Source organism: Rhinatrema bivittatum, unplaced genomic scaffold, assembly GCF_901001135.1.
Source record: "Rhinatrema bivittatum unplaced genomic scaffold, aRhiBiv1.1, whole genome shotgun sequence".
Classification (NCBI taxonomy): domain Eukaryota; kingdom Metazoa; phylum Chordata; class Amphibia; order Gymnophiona; family Rhinatrematidae; genus Rhinatrema; species Rhinatrema bivittatum.
In genome coordinates this window covers 97,434-111,616 of record NW_021821043.1, presented here as the reverse complement: position 1 = coordinate 111,616, position 14,183 = coordinate 97,434, and the positions used below count along the sequence as shown (strand labels likewise).

The 14,183-nt window shown below is 44.1% G+C and overlaps 1 long non-coding RNA gene across 1 annotated transcript in view; it reads right to left on the bottom strand.

The window, feature by feature from the left end:
• Nucleotides 1-237: 237 nt before the first annotated feature.
• LOC115082390 overlaps nucleotides 238-14,183 on the bottom strand; it is a 36,835-nt gene continuing 22,889 nt past the window's right edge. The window contains exons 2-3 of the long non-coding RNA XR_003854158.1: nucleotides 1,343-1,458; nucleotides 238-710 (exon numbers count right to left, since the gene is read on the bottom strand). This is a non-coding gene — a long non-coding RNA (uncharacterized LOC115082390). The remainder of the gene's footprint in view (nucleotides 711-1,342; nucleotides 1,459-14,183) is intronic.

Sequence of the window (14,183 nt, the reverse complement as noted above, 5' to 3'; positions counted from 1 at the left end):
GGTAGGATGTACCATTCTGTAGACGTGCACTTCATGAAGCTAATGTAATCAGTGATGGCATATTTCTTTTTCTGATCCGCATTTCTTTCCACAGGCAGTACAAAATCATGCTTTTGTATGCCACAGTGTAACATGTGGCAAACACACAGGGATATATTATTTCAAAAAATTCTCTACCAGCTAAACACAACTATACACTCAGAGAATTCTCATGAATTTCAATACGCTATTGTGCAATAATTTTTATTAGCATTGCGAACATGTAAACATATACACAATTAAAACTTGTGAATACCAATCATACCAAACATTCACACATTAAAATCTAAGACCTAATGACACAATATAATACTTCTTACAGTACATCAGATTAAAGTGCAAAAATAATGCATCTCAAATATTTATAATGCAGAAATACTTTTCTTCATAAAGTTTCCAATATTCTCCCACTTCTTTCTTCAAGAAACCAAGCCGCTTATTATCCCTTTTCAGGGATCCGGATTTTTGTATTGGATGTGCGTGCTAATTCTCTGCAAATAGCACCACAAGAAACTGTTTGCATTAATCCACAGTTTATCTAATTTGCTTGTATCTGGGGCAACTTGCCCTCCAACATTCCATCCACATATACGCAGTCCAACAAAGGTTCGTTGTTTCACCCACACCTGGGCTTCATCAGGGACTCATTCTTAATAACTATGGTGTATCACCTATATCAACAAGCAATAAAGATTATATATAATTAAGCTTTCAAAAAAATTTTTTTTTAATTTTTATACCCACACTATGGACTACAGAACACCCAATATCTATTGACTATTACCTGTCTTATTCTCTCAATCAGATACCTAATATCGTTCAAAATTCAATATCTTTATATCAGCTTTTAAATGCAGCCTCTAAAAAATTAAAGATATATCAAGGGTAAATCATCATAATACCGAAGCGAGCATCTAGACCAATACAATTACACATTTGCCGCTGTGCCGGGGATCGCGCACCAGCAATCGGCCGGCGCGAGCAACTTACTTCAGCCCCAGAGCTGAAGTAAGTTTAGAAACAGAAGAAATAAAAGAAAAAGGTAGGGGGGAAGGGCTGTGGAGGTCGGGAAGGGAAGGGAAGGTAGGGTGTGGAGGTAGGAAAGTTACCTCCGAGGCCACTCCAATTTCGGACCGGCCTGGGAGGGAAAGGGGGAAGGCAGTGCGGCTCGGTGCCTGTGTGCGCCGACCCCTGATTTTATAACTTGCACACATGACTACCTTAGGTTCTTGCTGCTACTGCTCTACCTAACTTCATTACCCCTGATATGCCAACTTGGTGGTCATGCTGTTAATATGCCTACCTGCCATGTCTTTTATTACCAGCATGGGAGTTTTGATGCCTCCATGTTGTTTGCTCTTTAGATCACAGCCTAGCTCTCCCACCCTGTTTGTTGGTTATACTGTGGAGTTTTTTCCCCTGAAAAATAATATGAAAAAAAAATATGTTTCTCCTCCCACTCTACCTCTTTTATAATTTACCATTTTGCTGTCAAGACCTGTCTAGGTTTATTGTGGTTCCCTGCATTCCATACCTTATGTTTTAGATACCTTTTTGCTATTTGCGGTGCATTGCACTGTACATATTTTGAGTAGAGATCGCTCTGTGCTCTTTGCACTTCCCAGCACAGTACACCATAGGGTTATAGATACATCTGTACTGTTTGCGATTCACTGCACTGTTAACCTTGGGAGTACAGACTCTTTTGTGCATGGGTTTTTTTTACATTTTTGTTCTGTTTGCAATTTCATGAACTTTAATCCCTGGGGGTTTTGAAACTTCTGTGCTGTTTGCAATGGACGTCACTCTATACCTTGGAGTTTTCGTTACCATGTGATGCCATACACTGTATACCATTGGAATTTTGACTCTTCTGAAATTTGTGATTCCCCACACTACACGCTATGGGGGATTTAAACCTTTGTACTTTTTGTGATTATCACACTCCCTGCCTTTGTGGTTTTGACACCTCTGTGCTGTTTGTGATTTCATGTTCTGTACACCATGGGAGTTTTGACTCCTTTATATAGTTTGGGATTCCTCACACTGTACACCATGGGGGTTTAACACCTCTGTACTATTTGAAATTCACCACACTGTACACCTAGGGGGTATAGACACCTCTGTGCAGTTTGTGATTCACTGTTCTCCATATTTTGGGGTTTTAGGAACATGTGTCATTTGTGATAGACAGCACTGCATACCTTGGGAGTATAGACACATTTTTCTGTTTGTAATTCCCTGCTCTGTGCGCCTTGTGCATATTTTTTTATTATTTTTTATATACCAACATATAGACACCTCTGTGCTTTATAATTCCCAACACTGTATACCATGGAACTATAGGCACCGCTGTGCTGCTTGCAATTCTGCACAATGTATGCCATGTGAGTTGTGATGCCTTTTTTCTGTGATTCCCCATATTGTATGCCATGGAGGTTTGTTTTTTTCGAAATAATTTGAAAGCACATATGCAACTTATGAAAACTGCTCTATGTATATCCATAAGTATCAAAAACTAGATTACAAAGGAACAGTTTGTTCCAAACATAGATTAAAATAGTGGCCAATCACAGAAAGTGCTATCAAAGAAGTTTTCAACAGTTATGAGCTCCCAAGCTCAGCACCACCCACTCATCCTTCCCAACTAAACCTTCTCCACACACATATTCTGTCAATACATAAACATACTACCACTCACACATTCATCACCATCTGTATTCAGTTTGAGCTCTTTCTCACCTTTATTTTAGCACCAATCTGTTGAATAGCCCAAGACAGAGAAAGCTTTGCTCTTATCCTCCTCTAGCCCTGTATAAACTTTATCCCACATAGCAACATAGCCCTTCGACATGTTTCATTCTGCAAATTTAGGGGCCGACGCAATAAATGTGAGCAGAAATCAGGTGCTTAGTGTTGAGTGCCCGATTTCCTAACATACACCCAGCCACCTCTCCTGGGCACCTGATGCAATATTTAAATGAGGGGGTCACACTATAAAGGAGGTGCTGGGGACAAATGTGCATCCCTAGCACTTCCTCGGCCCAGGAAGCACAGCAGAGGTGGCTGTCAAGCAGGTTGGGAAAGTGGACGCTTAATATACAAGTTCATTTTCTTCCACTACCTATATACACGTACAAGATACAGCCTGGACCAGTAATCTTGTGTGTGTATTGGACGTCCAGAATTTATTTTTTCAGACTTTTTAAAAAAAATAATTACTGCTTTATTTGGTTCCTTGTACTTAATATCACTAGAAAACAGGATTTTTTTTCAATGCACCCTTAAGTGTGGCAAACCTTTATGCCAGCCCCAGGCTGGCATAAAGGGATCAGGGATTCCCTGGATCAGGGATTATTAATGCACATCCAAAACGCACGTCCAATCACATGTTAGGTTGTGGGCAGTGGCTAGTGTATGGTTTTGTATCAGCCTCTTCATGTTAAGGCATGTATGTTACATCAGGTTCATCATTTTAGATTTCTATAACATCAGATCAGGTGATGCATCTTCAATCCAACTTTGTAATATGGATTTACAAGCTGTGGGGTAGATTTTAAAACCCTGGCGTGCGTTAATCCTGGGGTTTACGTGCGTGGCTGGGCCTTACGTGCGCCGGGCCAATTTTCAAATGGGCCCTGCCACGCACATAAACCCCAGGAGGCATGTAAGTGCCAGGGATTTAAAAGGGGGTTGTCTGGGAGTGGGGTGGGGTGTTCCAGGTGTGGGGCGGTATGGGGCGGGGCTAGAGGCGCCCGGCACAGCAGCCATTTGCCGCTGTGCCAGGGGATCATGCACTGGAAGGGTGCCGGCATGTGCAACTTGCTTCTGCTCCTTTGTAGGACAAAAGGTAAAACAAAAAAATTGGGGTAGTTAGAATAGGGATAGAGGGGGAGGGTAGGATAGGGGAATGGGAAGGCAGGTTAGGGTAGGGGGTTGAGAAGTTCCCTCCCATTCCGCTCCTTAATTGGAGTGGACTGGGAGGGAACTGGGGAAGGCCCTGATGCATTGCCACATGATTTTACAAAATTAGACCCCCCTACCCCCTTGTGCGTGCCAACCTGGAATTTTATAACATGCACGCGCCAGCAAGCACAAGTTATAAAATTGTGCGTCCTTTTTGAAAATCTACCCCTATGTGAACTGCTAGTAAAAGAAACTGTTGCACACATTGGTGGGCATCCACAAGTCTGGACAGATCCTCCAGCTCAAATATCCAAAGATAAAAGTGTCCCAGAACACTTGAACAATTGTTTCAAAACTGCTTTCCAAAAAGGTATAATCTTATCACATTCAAAATGTTTATGAAACATAGTACCTGTGACAGCCATACATCTATTACAGGGGCGGATTAATCAAGACTCATATGATGCCTCTTCACATTGTTAACAAAACAGTGGGGTAGATTTTATAAATTTGCGCGAGTGGGTACTTTTGTTCGCGCACCTGGCGCGAACAAAAGTACGCTGGATTTTATAAGATACGCGCATAGCCGTGTGTATCTTATAAAATCCGGGGTCTGCGCACACAAGGGGGTGCACATTTGTGCAACTTGCGCGCACCGAGCCCAGTGCGCGCTGCCTGTTCCCTCCAAGGCTGCTCCGAAATCAGAGCGGCCTCGGAGGGAACTTTCTTTCCACCCCCTCGCACCTTCCCCTCCCTTCCCCTACCTACCCCCCCCCCCCCCGGCCCTATCTAAACCCCCCCCCCTACCTTTGTTGGCAGATGTATGCCTGCCAAAAGCAGGCGTAAATCTGTGCATGCCAGCGGGCTGCTGGCGCGCCATCACCCAACCCGGGGGCTAGTCCAGAGGCCTCGACCACGCCCCTGGGCCGGCGCCACGCCCCCGGTCCTGCCCAAACCGGCCCCTGACCCTGGACACGTCCCCTCCCTGCTCCTTTTACGAAGCCCAGGGACTTACGCGCGTCCCGGGGCTGTGCGCGCGCCGGCGGCCTATGCAAAATAGGTGCGCTAGTGCGCAAGTGCCCTGTGCGCGTAATTCTGGCCGGATTTATGGGCGCAGGGCTTTTAAAATCTGGCCCAGTGTGTTTTAAACCGCATTTCTCTTATAGAAACATCTACATTATCAACATAGCGCCTATGGAATGCCTCTACAATGTCTACTGTGATGATGTCCATTTGTAAGACTTCACTCCAGTATCTATACAAATTGCTATGTGAATCCTTGGCTAAGCAGTGTTTATTAGGGATGTGCATTCATCTAGGACGAATTAGGCAATTTCACTGAAATTGCCTAATTCATCCTGGTTCAGGGAGCCCGAAACCCGAACAAGTTTTTCCCGATCTTGAGGGGGGGGGGGGGTAGGAAAGTTCCTCCAAGTCCTCTCCTTAATTGGAGTGGACTGGGGGAGCCCCAGTTCCGTCGCCACATGCATTAATGGAAAATTTGTCCCGTCCCCCCTTGCATGCCACCCACACATGCCATATGGCCTGTGGAGCACGGGGAGCCAGGAGGAATGTGGCGGCAGCAACTAGCTACTGCCACGAGTACACCGGAAGTAGAGCCAACCACGACATGACGTGAGTTGGGCCCGCCATGGGTGGCTGCGGCCGGCGGCCATAACAGTACCCCCACTCCTAAGCCCCCCTTCCGGGGGATTCGGTTTCAAAGAATGGGTGGCATGGAACTGCTTGATGAGACTTATCAAGAATATTGGTGGCTGGTTCCCAACTATTTTCCTCTGATCCGAAGCCTTCCCATGAAAAAAAGTTACTCCCATTTCTTCCCGTGTCTACATACATCAAGAACATCTTGTACTTGGTATACCACATCTGCTTCGGATGATAGTGTTTGTGGGTCAGGCGGCTTCTTGGGGAATCTGGATAATACCAAGGGTTTTAGCAAAAATACATGGAAAGCATTGTGGAACTTAAGTGAAGGTGGGAGCCGGAGTTTGTAGGTAAGTGAACCCAAACGGTGAAGCACCGTTTAGGAGCCAATGTATTTGGGTGCGAAGCATGAAAAAGGGAGTTTGAGATTGATAAATCGGGTGCTAAGGCACAACTTGTCACCCAGTTTGAACTGAGGGCCTACATGGTGATGAGAGTTGAAGAACTTCTTGACCCTTTGGGCTGCTTTCTGAAGTAATTGCATAATACTGTTCCAGAGCTGATGCAACTCCTGGGCAGTTGACTAAGCCATGGGTGAAGGAACAGACAAGGGTAGTGGTAATGGAGGAAGAGGTTGACATCTGTAGACTACCTGAAAAGGTGAGGAGCCATTGGATGAAGATGGATGTGAGTTCAACGCGAACTCCGCCCAAGGAAGGAGAATTGCCCAGTCATTTTGACGGAGGTTCACATAAGCACAAAGAAATTGCTTGAGTGTCCTGTTGGTTCTCTCCGCTTGCCCATTGGCTTGGGGAAGATATGCGGAGGTGAAATCCAGGGAGACGTTGAATTTTTTTTAGAGGGGCCTCCAGAAACTGAACTCTGTGATCAGAAAGAATGTGCTTATGGAGTCCATGGAGCTGGAACACATGATGGATAAATAGTTGAGCAAGTTGTGTAGCCAATGGGAGGCCAGGCAGAGCAACAAAGTGGGCCATTTTAGAAAAGCGGTCAACAATGACCCAGATGGTATTGTTGCCTCCAGAGGGTGGAAGGTCAACAATAAAATCCGTCACAATGTGGGTCCACGGCTCACTAGGGATAGGCAAAGGTTGCAAAAGACCCCCATGAGTATCCCACCGGAGGCTTGTGGCGAGCGCACGTAGGGAAAGACTCCACATAGGCCTGTGTATTCTTCTTCATGGTCGCCACCAATAAAACCGCTGGAGGGTGGCCAAGGTCCTGGACTTCAGTGCCAGGAAAAATAGTGGAAAGTGTTCTAAACATCAAAATCACAGAACATATAGAAAGACATGGTTTAATGGAACAAAGTCAGCATGGCTTTACCCAGGGCAAGTCTTGCCTCACAAATCTGCTTCACTTTTTTGAAGGAGTTAATAAACATGTGGATAAAGGTGAACCGGTAGATATAGTATACTTGGATTTTCAGAAGGCGTTTGACAAAGTTCCTCATGAGAGGCTTCTAGGAAAAGTAAAAAGTCATGGGATAGGTGGCGATGTCCTTTCGTGGATTGCAAACTGGCTAAAAGACAGGAAACAGAGAGTAGGATTAAATGGGCAATTTTCTCAGTGGAAGGGAGTGGACAGTGGAGTGCCTCAGGGATCTGTATTGGGACCCTTACTGTTCAATTATTATAAATGATCTGGAAAGAAATAGACGAGTGAGATAATCAAATTTGCAGATGACACAAAATTGTTCAGAGTAGTTAAATCACAAGCAGATTGTGATAAATTGCAGGAAGACCTTGTGAGACTGGAAAATTGGGCATCCAAATGGCAGATGAAATTTAATGTGGATAAGTGCAAGTGTGATGCATATAGGGAAAAATAACCCATGCTATAATTACACGATGTTGGGTTCCATATTAGGTGCTACAACCCAAGAAAGAGATCTAGGTGTCATAGTGGATAACACATTGAAATTGTCGGTTCAGTGTGCTGCGGCATCAAAAAAGCAAACAGAATGTTGGGAATTATTAGAAAAGGAATGATGAATAAAACGGAAAATGTCATAATGCCTCTGTATCGCTCCATGGTGAGACCGCACCTTGAATACTGTGTACAATTCTGGTCGCCGCATCTCAAAAAAGATATAATTGCGATGGAGAAGGTACAGAGAAGGGCTACCAAAATGATAAGGGGAATGGAACAACTCCCCTATGAGGAAAGACTAAAGAGGTTAGGACTTTTCAGCTTGGAGAAGAGACGACTGAGGGGGGATATGATAGAGGTGTTTAAAATCATGAGAGGTCTAGAACGGGTAGATGTGAATCGGTTATTTACTCTTTCGGATAGTAGAAAGACTAGGGGACACTCCATGAAGTTAGCATGGGGCACATTTAAAACTAATCGGAGAAAGTTCTTTTTTACTCAACGCACAATTAAACTCTGGAATTTGTTGCCAGAGAATGTGGTTTCGTGAGTAAGTATAGCTGTGTTTAAAAAAGGATTGGATAAGTTCTTGGAGGAGAAGTCCATTACCTCCTATTAAGTTCACTTAGAGAATAGCCACTGCCATTAGCAATGGTTACATGGAATAGACTTAGTTTTTGGGTACTTGCCAGGTTCTTATGGCCTGGATTGGCCACTGTTGGAAACAGGATGCTGGGCTTGATGGACCCTTGGTCTGACCCAGTATGGCATTTTCTTATGTTCTTATGTTCTTATGATGTCCTGCAGAAAGGTAATCGTGGGTCCAGCAGAGAACCTTCCAGTGCAGCTGGTGTAGGACCATCTTTCCATTTGGGACTGGGTATGTGGCAGCCAAGATGATCTTAACAGGATCAATAATGTGCCGAAGAGGATCCGGAACAGCAGCAGAAAATTAAATCGGGTGAAAAGAAGCTCAGCGAGCCTGACGGTGTTCAAGTGTTGAGTACCAAGCAGGTACTCAAGGTTCTTGAGGTCGGTGTATACCGTAATTTGATGCTGAGCTCCCTCGAGCCAAGGGCGCCATTCCTCGAAGGCTAACAATAGCTAGGAGCTCCTTATTTCCTATCGAATAGTTTCGCTCTGCTGGAGAAAAGCGTTTGGAATAAAAGGAGCATGGATGTAAAGTGTGATTGGCAGAGTGCTGGCTTAAAACCGCCCCAACTCCCTCTACGGAGGCGTCGACCTCAACAATAAATGGGCATCTGGGATCAGGATGTCGGAGACATGGCTCACAGAGCAAGGCGGCATTGAGGTCCTAAAAAGCAGTCACAGCCTCTGGTGACCAGCGAGAATGGTTGTCCCCCTTGCAGATCATGGCCGAAGGGGTGCGGTCAGAGTGCAGTAGTGATGGATGACGGACCGATAATAATTGGCAAAGCCAATAAACCTTTGCAGAGACCAAAGGCCTGGGCTGAGGCTAGTCTCGAATGCTTTTCAGCTTCTGAGGGTCCAATTCTGAAACCTTGACACGAGACAATGTATCCTAGAAAAAGAACAGTCTCCTGCTCAAAAGAACATTTTCTAATTTAGCATTTAGCTGGTTGTCTCAGAGGCGCTGGAGGATGCAGGAGACGTCTTGGCGGTGGCTTTGCAGATTTTTGGAAAAAGTTAAAATGTCGTCGAGATACACCACGACACAGTGCTATAACATATCCCTAAAGACCTTGTTCATTAAGTTCTGGAAGACAGCCGGGGCATTGCTGAGGCCAAATGGCATCACGAGATACTCATAGTGGCCGTCTCTGGTATTAAAAGCTGTCTTTCACTCATCTCCCTCAAGGATGGGAACCAGGTTATAGGCTCCCTTGAGATCCAGTTTGGAAAACATTTTGGCCCCTTGGAACCTATCAAAAACTTCCGCAATGACTCCTTCTGGGTGATCTCGTTCAAACCCCTGTAGTCGATGCAGGGACAGAGCGAACCACCTTTTTTCCCCATGAAGAAAAAACCTGCTCTGGCGGGAGACTTGGAGGGTCAGACAAACCCTTTAGCCAGGTTCTCGCAAATGTATTCTGACATGGCTACAGTCGCAAGTATACTGGTAGTAGAGAACCAACCATGACATGATGCAAGTTGGGCCCACTGTGGGTGGCCGCAGCCGGCAGCCATAACACTCATAAGAACATGACATGCTGGTTCTGACCAAGGGTCCATCAAGCCCAGCATCCTGCTTCTAACAATTTATAAATGTATTGAAAAGCACAGGTCCCAATACAGATCCCTGAGACACTCCACTGCCCACTCCCCTCCACTGAGAAAATTGTACATTTAATCTTACTCTCTATTTCCTGTCTTTTAGGCAGTTTGTAATCCACAAAAGTACATTGCCACCTATCCCCATACTTTTACTTTTCCTAGAAGCCTCTCATGAGGAACTTGTCAAATGCCTTCTGAAAATCCAAATACACTACAATCTACCGGTTCACCTTTGTCTACATGTTTATTTAACTCCTTCAAAAAGTGAAGCAGATTTGTGAGGGCAAGAACTTGCCTTGGGTAAAAGCTTGGGTAAAGCTTGGGTAAAGCCAAGAAGTGCAAAAGTCATGCATTTGGTGAGTGGAAATCCGAATGAACTGTATTCGATGGGGGGGGAAAGGCTGATGTGCACGGAGCAGGAGAGAGACCTGGGGTGATAGTGTCTAATGATATGAAGTCGGCGAAACAAAGCGACAAGGCGATTGCAAAAGCCAGAAGAATGCTGGGATGCATAGAGAGAGGAATATCGAGTAAGAAAAGGGAAGTGATAATCCCCTTGTACAGGTCCTTGGTGAGGCCTCACCTGGAGTACTGTGTTCAGTTCTGGAGACCGTATCTACAAAGAGACAAGGACAAGTTGGAGGCGGTACAGAGAAGGGCGACCAGGAAGGTGAGGGTCTTCATCGGTTGACATACGAGGAGAGATTGAAGAATCTAAATATGTACAACCCTGGAGGAAAGGAGGAGCAGGGGTGATATGATTCAAACTTTCAGATACTTGAAAAACTTTAACGATCCAAAGACAATGACAAACCTTTTCCAACAGAAAAAAATCAGCAGAACCAGAGGTCACGAGCTGAGGCTCCAAGGAGGAAGACTAAGAACCAATGTCAGGAAGAATTTCTTCACGGAGAGAGTGGTGGATGCCTGGAATGCCCTTCCGGAGGAAGTGGAGAAGTCCAAAACTGTGAAGCACTTCAAAGGGGCATGGGATAAATATTGTGGATCCATCAGGTCCAGAGGACGCATATAAAGAGCAGGTAGTAAAATACTGCACGGAGCGGCAGTAGCCACAGAGGCATTCACGGAGCGGGATGCCAGTGGCCAGTGGTAGGTGTCCACCTTCATGGAGCAGAAGGATGTAGGGCTGTCATCTCCCAATTAAATAAAAAACAAAAACAAAAAACAAAACAGGGATGGGATCCATCAGGTCTAGAGGACACATATAAAGAGCAGGTAGTAAAATACTGCACGGAGCGGCAGTAGCCACAGAGGCATTCACGGAGCGGGATGCCAGTGGCCAGTGGTAGGTGTCCATATAAAGAGCAGGTAGTAAAATACTGCACAGAGCGGCAGTAGCCACAGAGGCATTCACGGAGCGGGATGCCAGTGGCCAGTGGTATGTGTCCACCTTCACGGAGCGGAAGGATGGAGGGCTGTCATCTCCCAATTAAATAAATAATAAAAAAACCCAGGGATGGGATCCATCAGTTCTAGAGGACGCATATAAAGAGCAGGTAGTAAAAACACTGCATGGAGCGGCAGTAGCCACAGAGGCATTAACGGAGCGGGATGCCAGTGGCCGGTGGTAGGTGTCCACCTTCACAGAGTAGAAGGATGAAGGGCATCCATCTCCCAATTAAAAAAAGAAAAGAAAAAAAGAAAAAAAAACAGGGATGGGTTCATGGGCTTATAGGTATTACCAATTATTAGGCTTTTCAATATTTGATGATAGTTAATGTGACTTTCAAGGCATTCTTTCACTTTCGGTGCATGTCCGGCATGACTCCTTGCTTCAATGACAGGGGAAAAGAAAAACTGATACTTCACACATTTCCAGCATTGCCCTCTGCTTCATGGCAGAGAGCTATGCTGCCGCTTACCCAACTAATCAAACTTAATATTTCACTTGGAAGCAGCTCCAGCACTGCTCTCTACATTAATGGTGGGGGTGAAAAGGGAATTAGAACATAAGGTTACTAAGAGCCAAGAGAAACAGTTAAGTATGAGAACAAATGTGTGAAGCTTGCTGGGCAGACTGGATGGACCGGTTGGTCTTCTTCTGCCGTCATTTCTATGTTTCTATGTTTCTATGTAAAGCCATGCTGACTTTGTTCCATTAAAACATGCCGTTCTATATGTTCTTGATTTTGAAATTTAGAACACTTTCCACTATTTTTCCTGGCACTGAAGTCAGGCTAACTGGTCTGTAGCTTCCTGGATTGCCCCTAGAGCCCTTTTTAAATATTGGGATTACATTAGCCACCCTCTAGTCTTCAGGTACAATGGATGATTTAATGATAGATTATAAATTTTTACTAATAGATCTGAAATTTCATTTTTGAGTTCCTTCAGAATCCTGGGATGTATACCATCAGATCCAGGTGATTTACTACTCTTCAGTTTGTCAATCATGCCTAACATATCTTCTAGGCTCACCGTGATTTGGTTCAGCCCATCTGAATCATTACTCATGAAAACCTTCTCTGGAATGGGTACCTCCCCAACATCCTCTTCAGTAAACACCGAAGCAAAGAAATTGTTTATTCTTTCCACAATGGCCTTATCTTCTCTAAGTGCCCCTTTAACCTCTCGATCATCTAATGGTCCAACTGAGTCCTTCACAGACTTTCTGCTTCGGATATATTTTAAAAAGATTTTACTGTGAGTTTTTGCCTCTACGGCCAACTTCTTTTCAAATTCTCTCTTAGCCTGTCTTATCAATGTCTTACATTTAACTTGCCAGTGCTTATGCTTTATCCTATTTTCTTATGTTGGATCCTTCTGCCAATTTTTGAATGAAGATCTTTTGGCTAAAATAGCCTCTTTCATCTCACCTTTTAACCATGCCGGTAATTGTTTTGCCTTCCTTCCACCTTTCTTAATATGTGGAATACATCTGGACTGTGCTTCCAGGGTGGTATTTTTTTTTTTTTTAACAGTGTCCACACCTCTTGCCCACTTTTTACCTTTGTAGCTTCTCCTTTCAGTTTTTTCATTGCTTAAAGATGAGAATATGAGGAGTAAAATTAAATTATGAACTAAATCTTTATGAATTGAAGGCTCTGATTGAGTAACCAAAATTCTTGGTCCATTATAAACATTTCATCTTTAGTTCCTACTTAAATTTTATTTCTCACATTGTCATCTTTATATATTTATGTGAGGGTTTAACATCCGCTTAGAGGGTCATTTTCTATAGCTTTTCGCATGCGATAGCTTGATTGGGGCTGAGTCGAGATGGAGTCATCTCCGTAAGGGGAGGAGTCGGGGCGGCACCAGGGCGGATGTGGCGAAAAGATAAGGCCCCTTATCACCGCCAGTAAAGCGCCCGATAGCACCACCTTTCACGGTTTGTGAAAGCTGGCAGCGATCGCACCGTGGTGGTGTGATCGCTGCTGGCTTTTGCAGGCCCGCCCCCCTGCTTCGCCCCCCGATCCCCGGTACCACGTGATTCACTAAGGCCTGCGATTTTAGAAAATCCAGGCCTTAGTCACTTGCTATATGTATCATCATACCAATGTGCTACATATTTTAGTCCTTTTTCAGACCAGATTTGAAAGACAATCTAATTCATTCTCAGAATAAAGTCTTGATTTTCCAACTATAATAAGTAGCAGCACAGAACTAAATTTGTCCATAACCGAAACCCACCAGCTGAAAAACCACCTCTATGCCAACCTTTTTTGTCTTGTGAGCCTCTGAGATTTACTAGAATGGATGATATAGAGGGGAGACTCTGGACCAGAGATTCCAAATATAATTAATTGCAGTGAAGAGTAATGATAGAATTCAGTATACCACTTCCAGATAGAACACATATGATGTGACATTATGTAATAAAAAACTGGGTAAATTCATGAAGTTGGCTATCTTAGAATGTATCTTCTTCACCTTAAAATCCAAATTGGAGGTTTACAATGGGGGAAAGTTTTAGAAATGGCATACTTCAAAATAATATGCTAATTTTGAGAGCTGTCTATGTGATGCTGTATTGTTCAGCTACTTTTGGGTTTCTCTTCATTCATTTATTGATTGTTGATGTATATGCTGATATGCACTGTCATTGATCATGTCTCTGCCTTGATTCTTTTTGAAAAATAAAAAGTTATAAAAAGAAATTGGGTAAATTCAACCCTTGAGCTCTCTGGATCTTAACAGCTTAATATATACAATTCTTGTTTTTTGTCTTTCCATATAATTTTCCCAAAACTAGAGTTCAGCCATGTTAGATCTTTCCTTGTAAGCAAGCAAGACAATATTTAAAACTTATACAAAAGCTTAGGGAATAACACCTATGTGCTTTTAGGGCCAGATTTTATAACATGCGCGCAGGCGTAGATTTGTGCACGCAACCCAGCGCGCACAAATCTAAAGGTTAAGGGACCTGCCCAGATCGAGGGAAGCGAGCCATTTAGTGACAA